This window comes from Euprymna scolopes, chromosome 45 (assembly GCF_053919585.1).
Source record: "Euprymna scolopes isolate OS-2025 chromosome 45, ASM5391958v1, whole genome shotgun sequence".
Classification (NCBI taxonomy): domain Eukaryota; kingdom Metazoa; phylum Mollusca; class Cephalopoda; order Sepiida; family Sepiolidae; genus Euprymna; species Euprymna scolopes.
The window spans coordinates 42,610,643-42,627,171 of NC_136526.1; the positions used below are offsets into that span (position 1 = coordinate 42,610,643).

At 35.0% G+C, this 16,529-nt stretch overlaps 1 protein-coding gene across 1 annotated transcript in view; it reads left to right on the plus strand.

The window, feature by feature from the left end:
• Positions 1-1,400: 1,400 nt before the first annotated feature.
• LOC145269505 (uncharacterized) overlaps positions 1,401-16,529 on the plus strand; it is a 203,093-nt gene continuing 187,964 nt past the window's right edge. Inside the window, exon 1 of the mRNA XM_080125241.1 lies at positions 1,401-1,623. The gene's annotated coding sequence lies outside the window, so the exon portion shown is untranslated. The remainder of the gene's footprint in view (positions 1,624-16,529) is intronic.

Genomic DNA, 16,529 nt, shown 5'->3' on the forward strand with positions numbered 1-16,529 from the left:
AAAGGGATATGAAAGATGAAGAAAGTCAAGATAACACCACTCATAGTGGGAGCACTAGGAACAATCATGAAAAACCCAGAAAAAAAAGGGGGGGTTGAATCAAATGGATGGTTGCGAACATACATTGATTAACAATAATGAAAACATCTGAAATATTAAAGAAAATCTTTGAATGTGGAGACTAATACACATGAGCTACAGACACCAGTCGGACATATTGAAACTTCTACAAAAGTAAGACACAAAGGAACACCACATGGAATCAAGAAAACTGAAACTAAAATTTGGATGGAAACATTGAGGGGAGAAAGCACTAACCAGACCTCCACTGGATGAGTGCAAAGAGGACTGGGACCTTGGGGAGGCGTATTGCCACCCAAATTCCAGTGAAGACGAATGGTTCCTGCCAACGAGAAATCTACTGTAAATGACTGTTGTGATAACGCAAATTCATCTGCAAAGGTTATCAGAAGAGATGGAGAGTGCTGGAAAGTAAGACACAAAGGAACGCCACTTGGAATCAAGAAAACTGAAACTGTATAATTAGGATGGAAAAATTGAGGAGAGAAAGCACTAACCAGACCTCCACTGAATGAGTGTGAAGATGACTGGGATCTTAGGGAGGCTTATTGCCACCCAAATTCCAGTGAATACTAAAAGTCGCTGCCAATGAGAAATCAATGGTAAATTACTGTTGCAATAACGCAAATTCATCTGCAAAGGTTATCGAAAGAGATGGAGAGTGCTGGAAATCTAGTGAGACTTGTTGTCACTCAGATTCCAGAGAACACCACAAATTGTTCTTAAATAGGAATCTTTGTAACTACTCCTAGTGAGTAAACTACTTTGTAACTACTCCTAGTGAGTAAATAATAATAATAATAATAATAATAATAATAATAATAATAATAATAATAATAATAATAATAATAATTGTAAGAATTGTAAGCATACTACTAATAATTAATAGAAATAACACGTATTTAATAAGGATTAATAATCATTATAAGAAGGATTTAATAATAATAATAATAATAATAATAATAATAATAATAATAACAACGACAACAACAACAAATATATTACAAATAATAATAATAATAATAATAGCAATAATACCATAAATAATTAAAAACGATGATGATGATGCTCATCATCATCATCATGACGACGATGATGATAATGATGACGATGATGATGGAATTTAAATTTTATCTGACGGCGCATTTTTTCAGTATAACAACAACCACATTTATAATAATAATCCTGATGAAAACTATGCTGCTAATCACAATGATAATGATAATGATAATGATAAGGGAGTTTGAGAAAAGAAGAAAATAAAAATGATGATGGCAATGTGTAATTAAAAGAGTTATCTGCCCTTGTTTCTGTCCACGCGGCGGCGCTAGCGTCGTCGATGTCTCTACTCTTGTGTCCCTTTTAGTCAGGGGAGGCAATCGTTCGAGCAAAAGTCTCCTTTCTTCTCGGTTTATAACGGCTGTAATTTAGCAACAGAAAAACACAAGACGACGGCACCTTTCCGTCGCAAAGTCGCCATTTACTTCCCCAAGTTCTAATTTCCCATCCCCCCAGTTGGACAACAACAGCAGACATGTGAAGGTAAGTCCAGACCGTGATCAACGTAAGGTTCGGGAAAATGGTCACTTTTCTTTTTCTTCTTCCTCTATCCGACCAGAATCGCCGAGGGGAGAGGGGCGGACAAGAAGTGAGTGACCGATTTACGTGATGATACAATAGCAAACCGATCCCCTACTTTTAGGTCACAGAAGCAGGGGGATCTGATTTCTATCGATGTGTGTAGATAAACTGATCCCCGACTTTTTGGTCAGTTGGTTATTATTTCGTGTGCACTTGTCCGATCATCTAAGTACAATTTTTTCCCCCCTCCGTGTGTATATAAATTGTTTTGTATATGTATCTTATGTTTAATAATTTGGGGATGGGGATCCGTTCTTTTATTTTCTAGTCTGACCAATTAAAAATTAAACCATTTTTTTTTTTTTTTTTCAACCTGCCATGCTGATTTTTTTTTTTTTTTTTCTGTCTGGAATTGAAATTCATCATCATAATATTATATACAACATGTTATTTGTATTTTAGTAATAATGGTATTATTAATTTTTTTTTCTCTTTAAACCTAATGATTTATAATAAGTCTCCTTGCGCTGATAACGAATGCTTTGCTTTGGTATTTTTAAACATTATATATAGAGAAACATACACACACACACACACAGATCTTTTAAACTGCCAAAAGACACGTCTTAAAATCATCTCAACAAGAAAGATTTCTTTCTATCTCCCCCTTTCTCTGACCAAAGGGTGGTCAAAAAGTGGGTGTCTCTTTTACGTGATGAAATAAATACGAAAGTGTTCCCCCACTTTATGACCAAAACAGAACATACATTATGTCGACGTCTTTGCTCTCCGTTTTAAATTAGCCCCCCCCCCTTCCAACTATTTCTGTGCGAAGAAAAAAAAAAAAAAGAACCATCTGAAAATAAAATAAAAATAATAATAAACGAGAAAATGAACTAAACTAGAAAAATACCCGTTGATTTGAATTTATTGTCGAATAATTTTTTTTTTTCTTTAGGGGTGGATGATTTCGGATCAGATTAATTATTTTTGTTTGTTATTGGAAAATCACGCCCCCCCCTCTTTGGTTAAGGAATTTTTCATATATATACAATCATATAAACAATAGTAAATGCATCTTGCAGATAAAACAATGACTTCTACACAAGTGTTTTAACCCTAAATTAACCCTAATCGTTTTAAGTTAGGTGAAAATCGGGGTGTTAATGCACTTACTGATCCGTGCTATTTTTTAAATCGTATTTCCAAGTTTGATTAGAGTTTTGATATGTTTTCTTTTTTTTTTTTTTTTTTTATTCAATTGTACCTTCCCCTCCCCATGTTAAGAATGGCTTTTTAAATAATAACGTTATTTTGGCACGGATCAATAACTGCATGAGTACCAAAATCAGTTACATTCGGTGTAGAAGCGAAGTAAGTGCCTCATTAAAATACTAAATATAGTGTGTGTATATATATATATATATATATATATATATATATATGCACACGCATACAATAATAAAATTAGCTTATATATAATATATGCAGCTTATATATATATATATATATATATATATATATATATATATATATAAAAACACATATATATTAGGTGCTAATACACTTATGCTACTGTTATGTTTTTTTTAATAATTCAATTGAAGTTTCACGATATTTTTTAATTTAAATAATAACGTTAGCACCGTAACAAGTGCGCGTACACACACACACACACACACACACACACACATATCTGAGTTTATTGTATTCCGAGGGTTAAGTAACCATTGAAGTTTAACGAGGTTAAGGTTAATACAAGAGTGCTGAATACCGAAGTAGAGCCGGATACACTCTTTGCTTGTTTTTACATAAGCAGTAATATGTTGCTACACACACAGTCATGAGCATGTTTCATGATATATATATATATATATATATATATATATATATATATATATATATATATAACAATAACATTTCTATTGTAAAATAAGATTTTATAACTTCCCTTAAAATAAATTAATGCAATATCAAATTAGAACTTTTTTCGATGCAAATGCCATTTTTTTTTCAATCTATTAAATATGCTATATTTTTATTTTTATTTTTTTTTTATAAATCAATAGATTATTATTGTTAATAGTAAAAAAATAGTAGAAAAGTAAACACCCTGATTTTTTTATATAAATCTCTAAACGATTTCAATAATAATCGATAATATATATATATAAATGACATTTGTTTTGACAATTTTGTGTTGTTAACGTGATGTTGTTGGAAAAACATTTTACGTTGCGTTGCCGTTTGCTCCCTTTCTCAAACCTTTCCAGTGGCGCTGTCGGTGGGGCATTAGAATACACCGACTGCCCCCCTGCAGAGGGTAAAAGTCCCTCAATGGGGTTCCTGGATATGACCTTAAACTATATCCGATGGTGATTGGTGAGGCCCAGCTTGTGGGCTCTGGGGAGTGTGGAGCCACCCTTTAATTGCCATTACTCCCAGGTCCACTCTGACCCGGAGTGATAGTACCTGTTAGGATCCCAACTATGGGTTAAATAGAAACTGACTTGCAAAAAACAAATATATTCTATTGAAAAATTTTCTTCAAAATCACCGAATTCGGCATTAATTAACCTGAAAAGGGTTGATATGCGGTAAAACGAAAACAACCAACCAACCAACCAAACCTTTCCAGATAAATACCTCCCCGCCACCAGATTTATGTACTACCTGAGGCAGAGGCACCAATATACGTTGCAGTGTTGCACGCACGAGAAATATGACTAGTTACAGTTCTGTCAGATTCGGTATTTAATTTAAATGGAGCCTTATGTTTGTGTTTATTCGTAGAATGTCTTTTTACACGGAGTGCAACTTGCAACTATTAATTAATTCTTTTTTATTTTTCGACGTTCCTATATCCGAACGAAACCGGCCAATATTTAGTTTATTCTTTCAACCAGTACTTTTCCCCCTCTTATTTTTTGTTTTTATGGCCTTTTTCAGATATAGTTCATATTTCATCCTCATAATATAATATATATATATATATATATATATATATATATATATATATATATGAACGTACTTCAAGGAATAAATTGAAAAAAAAAAAATGGCCAAGAGCATGTAACTTGGAATATAGACTTCTGTCATTTATTTGCTATATGCTCTGTAATTACATTGAACTTCATAAATTAAGGATTGCTATAAATAAAAAATGAAATATAATTAAAAAAAAACAACATATTTCCACACACACACACACACACACACACACACACACATATATATATATGTGTGTATATATATATACGGTAGCTCTAAGATATGATTTTCCAGGTTACGATGTTTTTTCGGGACCCTGATTACGGTATTTACCCCGCCTTACGTTATTTATAATGTTATTTGATTGTATACGTGTGCAATTATATAGTGTACTGTATTTTGTTACTAATTTTTAATGCCGTGTCCCGGGGTTCTACTCCCTCTCCCTATCTATCTATCTATCTATCTATATATATATATATATATATATATATATATATATAACTACTTAATTTACTCACATAAAATTAATATACGAAAGTATGGATTTATGCGTAAACTTGAAGTATTTACTTCAAAAGTGCTCAATACGTAGGTAGAGCTAGTTAGTAATTTATATAATATATATGGCGATTAAGCTACACTGAATATTCCGCGCTTCAGCCTGAAGAGTCCTAGAGTGGATGAAACGCAGAATATTCAGTGTAGCTTAATTGCCATATTTTATATATATATATATAAGCTTCTTTCTTAGAACTACACGCCTGTGGAACTGTCTTCTGTTTGCCTGCTTTCCAGCTGACTACAATATGGTTGTCTTCAAGTCTAACGTAAACAAGTTCTTGATGAACCGTTCCACTTAACAAATTTACCGAATTTCCATTACTAACGATTACTTTACTGTCCAATTGACTACTGTACACTCTTTAACCCTTATCCCCGAGTGGCCTCTGGGCTTTGATAAGTGGTGATGCCTATGTAAAAAAAAAAAAATATCTCCATAATATAAAGCTGAACGTCTGGTTGTGTGTTTGGTCGCGAATAGGCTCCTATATGGTTGACTATTATAGAAAACTGATCACCTATAATAATAGATGTATCGAGACACAGGAATAGGTATGTTTGATCTGGCATAATGATGATTCATTAAAATTGTGGGGTCTGCGTATGCGCCTGGTTCACAAAGTATGGAAATAAAAAATTTAAAAATGAAAAAAAAAAACGTTTGCAAGTGTTTTTGATATAGATGTACATAATAATACTTTGATAGGTATGTTTTAACTTAAATAGGGATGGTATAATAAAATTGTGGGGTCTGCGTTCGCGCCTGGCTTCCATGGAATGGAAATAGGCACAAACTTTAAAAACTTTCATATCTATCTGCGTAAGTATACTTTGATAATTATGTTTCAGTTTGAAGAAATATGGTATAATAAAATTATGGGGTGTTCGTTCGCACCTGACCTCCACAGAATGGAAATATGTCACAAAGTTTAACAAGGTTTTTTAATATAGATCCACAGAATATTGTGATAAGTGTTTTAGTGTGAACAGGTATGATATAATAAATTATGGGATTTATCTATTTTATTTTTACTTTCATCATATTTTGCTTTGGTTTTGATACCCCCAAATTCGAAGCTATCTCTTTACAACCCCTCCTTTTCATAACCTATCATACTTTCATAGATCAGAGTCCATTTTCTGTAGGCTGTTTTTGAACCCAGTCAACGACGGGTACTTTTGCTAATATATATATATATATATAAAGGCAAAATGTGTGTACATTTTTTGTATGTCCGACAAAGGCTTTTGTGGGGGGGGCACTCGGGCGGTTACTGTTTCTTAGAACTTTTTGTATACTCACTAGATTATAATATCTACGATTTACAAAACGAGTTCGCATCTATCTTTTATTTGACTGACTTTTACACACTATTTACACATTATTTATTACTCTCTGCGTGTTTGTTTGGATTTTTCGTATATAATGAAACTGAATCCATAACAAATGAAGCTCTCTGGCACTTGTGACAGAGACATGCAGAAAGCAATAAGCTTTGATCAATGCGGGGAAAACCCGTCATATCAGACAGTTGCTATTCATTTGGACATTCCCCTTTTTATGGGAGCGCTGGTTTTCCCAAACAAATACACGGAAACTGTGAAAACAAACAAATACACAGAAACTGGCTTGCAGCCAAAGTTAAGTACGTGATTTCATTCATCTTTGGCGTGATGTTTGACCCCCGTTATATATATATATATATATATAAGGCAAAATGTGTGTGTTTGTATGTCTTGCAAAAACTTTCAAAGGCGATTGGCATCATTTTGAAGCTCGAATCTTCTGGCGACAAATTTTGGAAAATTGGCTAAAAACATTCATTCCTTCACCCTCACTCAGACTCTTTTCTACGAGGAAGGGGTGGAAAAAAAATCGTTCCTTCATGACAAGATGGCTTCTACGCATGCGTCAACATGGGCAAAAGACGTTGTACCTTGAATTTGTTTAAATATTATAAAAACCGACTTACATTCGCCCACGCGATAGCACAATGAATAAAGTGACAGCGTCGTTATCTCAAGATTGCAGGTTCAATCTGAGTTATCAGATATTTTTTTTTTTTTTTGATTTTTAAACTTTTAATATTGAAACAAGGTTATTTATACCATTCTTTTTTTTTGTTTTTGTTTTTCCGATTTTTCTTTTTTAAAGTAATTTAAACAGGGTTAATACTTCGCTTATCCTTTACCCCCTCCCCCCTACACATACACCCCGGGCAACGCCGGGTACCTTTGCTAGTATATATATAAAAGGCAAATGTAGCACGTGCATTTTTGTATGTCCAAAAAAGCCTTTTTTTGCCGGGATTCTTGGTGGTGGTGGGGGGGTTACTATGTCTTAGAACTGTTTATATACCCCCTAGATAATAATATCTAGGATTTGCGAATGCGCGTCATGTCTAGATTTATTTATGTCGACTTTCACATAATTCTTGCTATTTTGGCCCCTCTCGTGTTGACTCAGCTTTTTCGTATAAAAACGAATCGTCCAGAAAGCAATGATGTTTGGTCAATGTCAGTTTTCATCGTCATATCAGATAATTGCTTTTATTCGGACACTCCCCTAATAAAGGGGGAGCTGGTTTTCCCAAACATGTTGGGTAAACAAAACCAGATAAAGTTGGGTAAAAAAACAAACCTAAAAGAACTATCCTACAGTTAAAATTAAGTGCGGAATTTAGTTTCCTTTGACCCAATTAAATTTGCCGTGCACCTGCTACTTGTGCATTTAAAACGTTAAATTGAAATTCGTTTCAGTTACTTTCCTTTTGTGAGCGAGCAGTAACTTATCAATTTTTTTTTTCGCCTCAATGTTCCGGCTTCAATCCTACTTACCTACCAAAACTTTTTTTTATTTTACTTTTTCTTCTTTTTACATGTTTGTTGGTTTCTTTTTGTTTTTCCGATTTTTTTTTTTTCTTTCTTTTTTTTTTATAAAGAAGTTTAACATAGGGTTAGGATCTATACCCCCTCTCCTCCCAACACACACACCTACAAAAAACTTTTTTTTTTCGCTGTTTTTTTTTAAATTTTATTTTTGTCCGTTTTTAATATTTGTTTTCGAGTCTACCTTCCTATCAAAACTTTTTCTTCACCCCCCCCCTCAACACACACACACACCTACAAATATCTGGGCAACGTTGGGTACCCCCGCTAGTCTATTATATAAAAGCGAAAATGTTTGTGTGTGTGCATTTTTTTCTGTATGTCCGGCAAAGGCTTTTTCGGGCTAGTTCTCGGCTTGCTCGCTCATTCTTATAACTTTTTATATGCTACCGACATGATTATATCTAAGATTTAAGAAACAACTCGGCGTGTATCTTTAATTTGGGCAACTTTTATGTGCGATTTTCGCTGTATTTATAAATCCACGCTTGTGTCATTGGTTTTTCGGTATAAAAAAAGCGAACTGAAAAAAAAAACCTTGGCGGCACTCGTGCTTTGGTGAAAACCGTTATACCAGACAATTGCTACTTTGGCCCCCCCCCCCCAACAAGTTCTGGAGAGAAAAAATACCCCCCCCCCTCCAAAAAAAAGCTGTCTCGCAGAAATAGTTAACTGTGGAATAGCGTGATGTTTGACCTCAATTTGAACTAATTCACTTTTTAATTGCTATATTTAACGTCTTACATTGCTTTCGTCTCCGTAGCGCAGGTGTATGTCGTCAGCCTATTGGCCTCAAGGCTCCGGGTTCGAGCCTACCTGCCATCAACCCCCCTTTTTTTTCTTTTACACCTACAAAAGATTTGTTTTCTATTTTTAAAATTGCTGTTTCTTTGTATTATTTTTTTAAGAAGTTTAACATGGTTTTTTATATTTAAACAGAGTTAAGTTTCCTTTTTGTTCTGCTTTACCCCCCCCCTTCCCAACACACACACCTCCAAACACCCGAGCAACGCCGGGCACCCGCTTTATATTAAAGGCAAATTGGGTGCGCACGTTTTTGTATGTCTGAAAAAGTTTTTTTTCGCCTGGCTTCTCGACAAAGTTATTATTTTGGAGAACTTTCCTTATACTCCCTAGATTATAATATCTCCGATTTGAAAACTGACGTTGTCCCTATCTATTATTTTGATTGAGTTTTAAAAATATGCCTGGTTTCGAGTGTTTGTTTTTCTTTCTCGTATAAATAAAACAAAATTAATCAAAGCAAAGCAACTCTCCAGGCTTTCATGGCTGGGACGTCTTGAAAGCAATCAGCTTTTATCAATATGGGGGAAAACCCTTCATATCAGACAATTGCTATTCATTTGGAGACACTGCCAGAGCTCCCCTTTTTGAGGGGAGCTGGTTTTCCCCGAACATTGTGGGGAAACAAGTACTGGCCAGAAAGCTTAACTGGCCTCCAATGTGAACTCATTCACTTAACTATCCATTTCTGCAAATCAACTTTTTGATTAACATCGCTAAATTTGAACGCTTTTCACTTCCTGTCGCGTCATAGCATAGCAGCTTTCTTTCACTTTCTTTTCCGCCTTCATGTAACGGGTTCGAGCCTGCCTGCCTACTACTACTACTTTTTTTTTTTTTTGCTCGACACACACCTCCAAACACTTTAGCAACGCCGGGCACCCATGCTAGTATATGTATATATATATATATATATATATATATATATATATATATATATATATATATATATATGAAGTTCAAACTGGCATAATGTAAGTAAACTATAAGGTATTTGCAGCTTTTCTTCCAATTTTCAGATTTTTTAATCATGTCCAAGCGCATTATATTCTCTTTTGATCGATTGATTGTTGCTATTTCTTCTAATGAGCTAAGGGCAAAATAGATTCATTGATTGATATAATAAGTGATTTATTTTTGTGCTACGGAGCAAATACTGTCAAGAATTGTAAATGTCAACTGAATGAAAGGAATAAATTGTAAGATGGTCAACATCATGAAATTTGGAATATAGACTTTTGTCATGCATTCATTATATGCTCTGTAATTACATTGAGCTTAAATAAGGGTTGGCATATATAAAAAGGAAATATAAGTGAATAAAGAATATTTCCACAGAAATATATACGGTTATATCCGTAAAGGATAGCACAATTTTTGTAGTTGAAGAGCTCGATGCATAGTAGAGCAAAAATTAAAACCTTGATCTAATAAATTTATTTCAATCCAACATGACCTTTTAAAATGGGAGGGCTCATGACTAATCCTCTCATTTGAAAAGGTCCTACTAGGTTGAAATAAATTTATGAGATCGAGCTAAGTTTTTAGTGTTTTTTTTTTTTTTTTTTTTTTTTGTTTTTTCTCTCTCTTTTAACTTGTATATATAACGGGCTTGTTTCTGAAAGATTGTTTACAGCCCCTCCACCCCCACCAGGCTTTCATAAAAAGCATTCCTCTAGCTACAACCACTATTGACAATTTCTCACCACTCTCTATCTGTGCTTAAATCTAAATGCCGATTCCTTGAACAAAGCTTATTTTCTATCACTAATGATCAGTATGCTGTTGACCACCTTACACTCGTTAACCTTTATCCTCAAGTAGCATTCAGGCCTTGATGAGTGGTGACTCCCTTGTAAAAAAAATAAATAAATAAATACCTGATAGAATGTGTCGGTGTAGGTACAAGTAAAGTAATAAGTGGCTGTGTGGAAAACACTTTTTTTTTTTTTTTTTTTTTTTTTTACGCATACATTTGTCTAAATCCCCCTTTCCTATACACACTATTTGGGCTTTCACCAATCATTTTTTGCAGACACACAACGTCCTACTTGCTACTAATCTCACTTCCAGCTCACCACAATATGTTCCTTTAATTTATTCACCTACTTTATATGACCTTTGGTGCTTTGACCTTTTTTTTTTACATAGGAATTGACACTTATCAAGGCCCAGAGGCCATTCTAGGATAATGGGTTAAAGGGTATACATTAGTCAATATGATTATAGCGTAGTAAACTTCCTGACCTCACATGTACCAAATATTGATATTACTGCTTCTTTTTTTTTTTTTTTTTTTTTTTTTTTTTTTTCACCTTTTCTCTTTGCAAAACTCAATCATGTTCTGCAAAGCCAAAAACAAAAATAACAATTTTCTGCTACAAAGCAACCAAACCAAGCACCATGAATTTTTGAAGATATACAGCACTTGTGAAGCAAAACTTTTACCAAAATTACTGGACTTGGCATTAAATAACTCGAAAAGGGTTGATATGCCACAAAACGAAACAATCAGTTCAAACTTCATGACCTCGTCTCTCACCACCACTTACAACTTTTGAATGCTTAATCTGACTTCTATTTGATATTAAAACAAAATTGCATCAAAACAGAATATAGGGTGACCCAAAAAAAACGAGCCCTAACTCTAATTATTAATACGGCCCCGTTTCTTAGTTTTTTTTTTTTTTTTTTTTTTTTACAGTGATCACCACTTATCAAGGCCCGGAAGCCACTCAGGGATAAGGGTTATTGCAAGTACATTACGTTAGTGTGGAGATTTGATGAAGTGTTTACTTAAGGGGGCGGTTCATTAGGAATTTGTTAACATTGGACTTGAAGACATCCAAGTTGTAATCCGGTGGGAAGCAGGCAGACGGAACAGAGTTCCACAGGCGTGCAGTTCTAAGAAAGAAGCTTTGTTCATGGAATCTGCGTTTTGATTTAGGCACAGATATAGAGTGGGGGAAATTTTTCACAGTGGATTCAGCTAGACGGGTGTTTTTCGTGAAAGATTGGTGAGGGGGGACCAGAGATTGGAGCTCAGACGAGCACCTGCCATGGAAATAACAATAAAACAAGGATAGGCTCGCAACGTCTCTTCTGTGGGAGAGAGGTTGCAGGGTAGAGAAAAAGGCATCCCCCACTAAGCCACGAAATCTATTTTGTACTCTGTCAAGGCAGGATAGGCTGTTTTTAGCAGCTCCTGCCCAGATATGGCAACAGTATTCCATCCTTGGACGTACTTGGCTTTTATATAGATAGAGAATTGCATCACTCCAAACAATGTCCAAATGAAATGAAACTTTGGTCATAACTAGTTTATTATATTCAAAACATCACATCAAAACACAAGGGCCATTGGCCTTTTTTCTCCGTTCTACAGCATATGTTCTAGATGGCCTCCATTTAGCTTTCTTTTTTTTTTTTGTTACCCTGTATTAAATCAAAAGAATCATGATTTCTGTGGAAAAAAAAAGTGAAAGAAAATCTAATGTCTTAGCCGATGTCTCCATGACACGACAGGAAGTCAAAAGCGTTGAAATTAACCAAAGTCAATCCAGCATTGACGATGACTTGCTAAGATGTCGGCGAAAAAAATCGACCCCTTCATGTACAAAAACGGACAAGTTTAGGGTGAAGTAATTAATGTTTTTGGCTAATTTTTCGATATTTGTCATCCAAGACATTGAGCTTCAAAATGATACCGATCTTGTTAGGATCCGTTGTCTTTGTCAAAAATTTTTGTGAGACATTCAAACATAATTTATATATATATATATAAGGCAAAATGTGTGTGACCATTTCGTGTATGTCTCGCAAAGACTTCTTTTGCACGCGCTCCCGGGGGGGGGGGGGTTACTATTGCTTAGAACTGTTTATATAGGTCCTATATAATAATATCTAGGATTTAGGAAAGCACGTAGCGTATAGATTTATTTGCAACGACTTTAACAAAATTATTGCTATTTTGGCTTCTCACGTGTTGATTCGGCTTTTTCATATAAAAAGCGAAACTAATTCAAAGCTAAGTAACGTTTCTCGGCATCGCGCCGGGAAAAACGTCCAGAAGCAATCTTTTTCTGATCTTGTATATCAGACAGTTGCTATTCAATCTGGACAACTGGGAGCTGCTTTCCCTTCCCCAACATCTGTTGGGGGGAAAAAGCAGTCAAATTTGGGTAAACAAACCCAAACGCTGCGTGACTTCTATTTGACCTTCTTAATTAGGTCAAATGGAGGCAGCAGAGTTAACTTTTATTGCGCACGCCTGTTTTTATAGTTAAATAAATTCAAACCTGTGTATGTTGTATGTCGCGGTGGCCTAATGGTTAACGTCGCCCAGTTTTTTTGTTTTTTTTTTTCACACATTAATTTCTAACTCAAGTGTACGGGTTCGATTCTCATACTCACCTACTAAAAAAATTTTTTTTTACCCAAGCCCCCAGGGATTTTGGTTTACCTCATGACACCCGGGCATCGCCGGGTACCCCCCCCCCCGCTAGTATATATATATAAAAGCGAAAATGTGTGTGTATGTATGTATGTTCACTTTTTGTGTATGTCTCCAAAAGGTTTTTTTCCAGCGGGTTCTCGAGGCCGTTGCTCATTTTTAAAACTTTTTATATGTTGTCTAAATGATAATATCTACGAGTTAACAACGGGGTCGCCTGTCTATTTAATTTCCTGACTTTGAAATTTTAAATATTCAACATTTTCAGATCACCACGTGTTGCTTTCGTTTTTCAGTATAAAAAAAAGCGAAACTCAGATCGAATCCCTGTCCCACGGCCAGTGGTCTAAAGAAAGCGATGTAACGTTTGGTCAATGTCGGCTTATCATTGTCATATCAGACGGTTGCTTTCATTTCGAGACCAGATACTCCCCTAATAAACGAGGAGCTGGTTTTCCTCAAAGTTGGGTAAAAACAAACAAACTGGGTTATTGACCTCATTAAAAACTGTCTTGCAGAAAATGTTAACTGCTGAATAGCTATTGCTTACGTCATCGTAACGCTCGCACAAAATGTTAACTCTACGACTTCCACTTGACGTCATTAAGTGCGGGCACCTGTCTATTCTCTTCTTACTTAAATAAATTCAAACGTCTTTGAGTAACTCATTCTTGCTGGCCGAGCAGTTAACGTGTCATGTTTTTTTTTTCACATTTTATTTTCCAACTTCGCCTCAGGGCTTCGGGTTCGATCCTACCTACTTACCAAAAGGGTTGAGCTTCAAAACGATACTGATCTTGTGAAAATCCTTCGCCTTTGTTGAAGGTTTTATAGGCAGACATACAAACATACATACATAGATAAATTCGTACATTTATACATACATACATTTAAACAGATAGGTGAGATTTTTATTATAGATTAGCAAGGGGTACCCGGCGTTGCCCGGTTGTTTGTAGATGTGTGTGTGTGGAAACTCTGGGTGGGGGAGGGTAAAAAAAAAAAGTAAGTATGAGGATCGAACCCAAACCCTTGAGGCAAAGTTGTAAATTAAAGTGTGGGGGGGGAAAAAAAAAGTGCGACGTTAACCATTGCCCCACCGCGAAATGCTAACGGAAACACGTTTGAATTTATTTAATTACTTGAATTTAGCAGGTTTTTATGAGTTAATGAGGTCAAGTTTGACTGCAGGATTTCATTTACTGCTGAACGCTTTCCCCCCCCCCCAAGATGTTATAGGAAAAAGACTAACCCACATGCAGCGAGCGACAAATGTTGAATATTTATCTTCCCGAAATCGAGCAAATTAAATAGACAGGCGAGCTTCGTTGTTAACTGTGAGATATTACGATTTCTATGTGATATAAAAAGTTTTAAAAAGTTAAGCGACCGACCGCTTCTCTGAAAAAAGCCTTTTGTAGACACACAGAAAAAGCGAACACACACACACACACACATACATAGATACATACATACGTACATTTTCGCTTTTATATTTATAGATTATTGGTTATTTGTGATAGCATAATGATCAGATCATCAACCATGGTTTCTGCTCATAGTGGGAAATTGGGGAGATAGTGGTTTGTCAAGTTTAAAGCGAACTACTGGCCAAGAAGTTTAGCATTACCTGTCACTGTGCAAGTAACCTTATGGTTGTTGGATAGTTGAGGAATTGTTGATTACCCATTATTCAACACGTTATTATAGATTTTCCAGAAATCGCAAGTTTGTTTGTCTATATGCTTTCTGGCTATCTTAGTATACCTACTTTTAGCTGCGGCTACTACACTCTTACAATGGTTTATTGATGCTATTAATTTTTATCTATTTGTAGTTGACTTATGATGGTGGAATCAGTGGAATGGCAGCTGCACAGGTTTAAAATAAACCATTGTGGAGATTGAGTCTCCGTAATAAATTTCCGCACGGCGACAAACAATTGTGTAACTGTTTTAACTCGTTCTGTTACACTGTTCAGCGGAGAGCAATATCTCTTCGTTTTAAGTTGCGGTACTTTAATTTGAAATCAAGAGATTTAAGATGAGATCACCCATTATTGTAACGGTGTTGTTACTTTTAAAACGGATCAAACGTTTTATGTAGAGACTCACAAAGAAAATAAAACTTTGACAAAAACTTTTTTTTTTTTTTTTCAAGTGAGGCAAAGCGGATGAAATAGATATAATACATGAGGGGGGTGGAAGGGGATTCAAGAAAGTTCCCTAACTTACCTCTTTTTTAGACGGGATTTAACACCGGTCGCATAAGAGAGTTGCATTTTTTTTTTTTTTTTTTTCCTGCTATAGTCTTGAAGTACGTGTTCAATTTAGTAGAACGTTATAATTGAAAACTGATCCCGAACGATAAGTTAAAAAAAAAAAAATTTTTCAAATTTTTTTTTTTTTTTTTTTTTTTTTAATCTGAAATAATTTTAATTTGATAAGATTAACGTAAAAAAAAAACAAACAAAAAAACGGAAAATAAAAGTGTAAATTGTGGAATTTAGAGGGGGGAATCAATTTCCTAAACGTCTGTCAACATTTTATTTTTAAAATAAGATATATTAAAAAAAAAAAAAAAACCCCATAAGCACTTCTTAAAATTTATTGCTCAGATGCTCTTTTCTTTTTAATAACTCTTAGTAGCCTATTGCCAGCATCTGATGTTAGATTTGCAATTTTAACGACTGCTAAGTTGTTTGCAATATCTTTTAACTGCTCCCAGAGGTCACACTTGCTGTTAAATTGCCTTCCATAAGAATGAATATTTCTCTTGAAGATGCTCCACAGATTCTCAATAGGATTCAGGTTACAACCATTTCAAGGCCAGTCCATAAGAAAATCTTTAACAAATCCCCCCCCCCCCAAACCAGGATTTAGTAAACTTTGATGCATGTCTTGGCCTTGCATAAAGATCATATGGTTGGCTGGTTATCAAGCCATTCAAAGAAATATTGCTCTAGAAAATCATAGTAACTTTTAGAATTCATTTAACCCCCTCTTTCACTTTAAATGGACACAAAAGCTACCTATGTCCAGGTATGTCCAATGATGGAGTATTGTTGCCACATCTGGGAAGGAGCTGCTAGAAAGAACTTATCCTGCCTTGACAGAGTTCGAAATAGACTTTGTAGTAGCCTCGTAGGGGATGCCCTTTTCTCTTC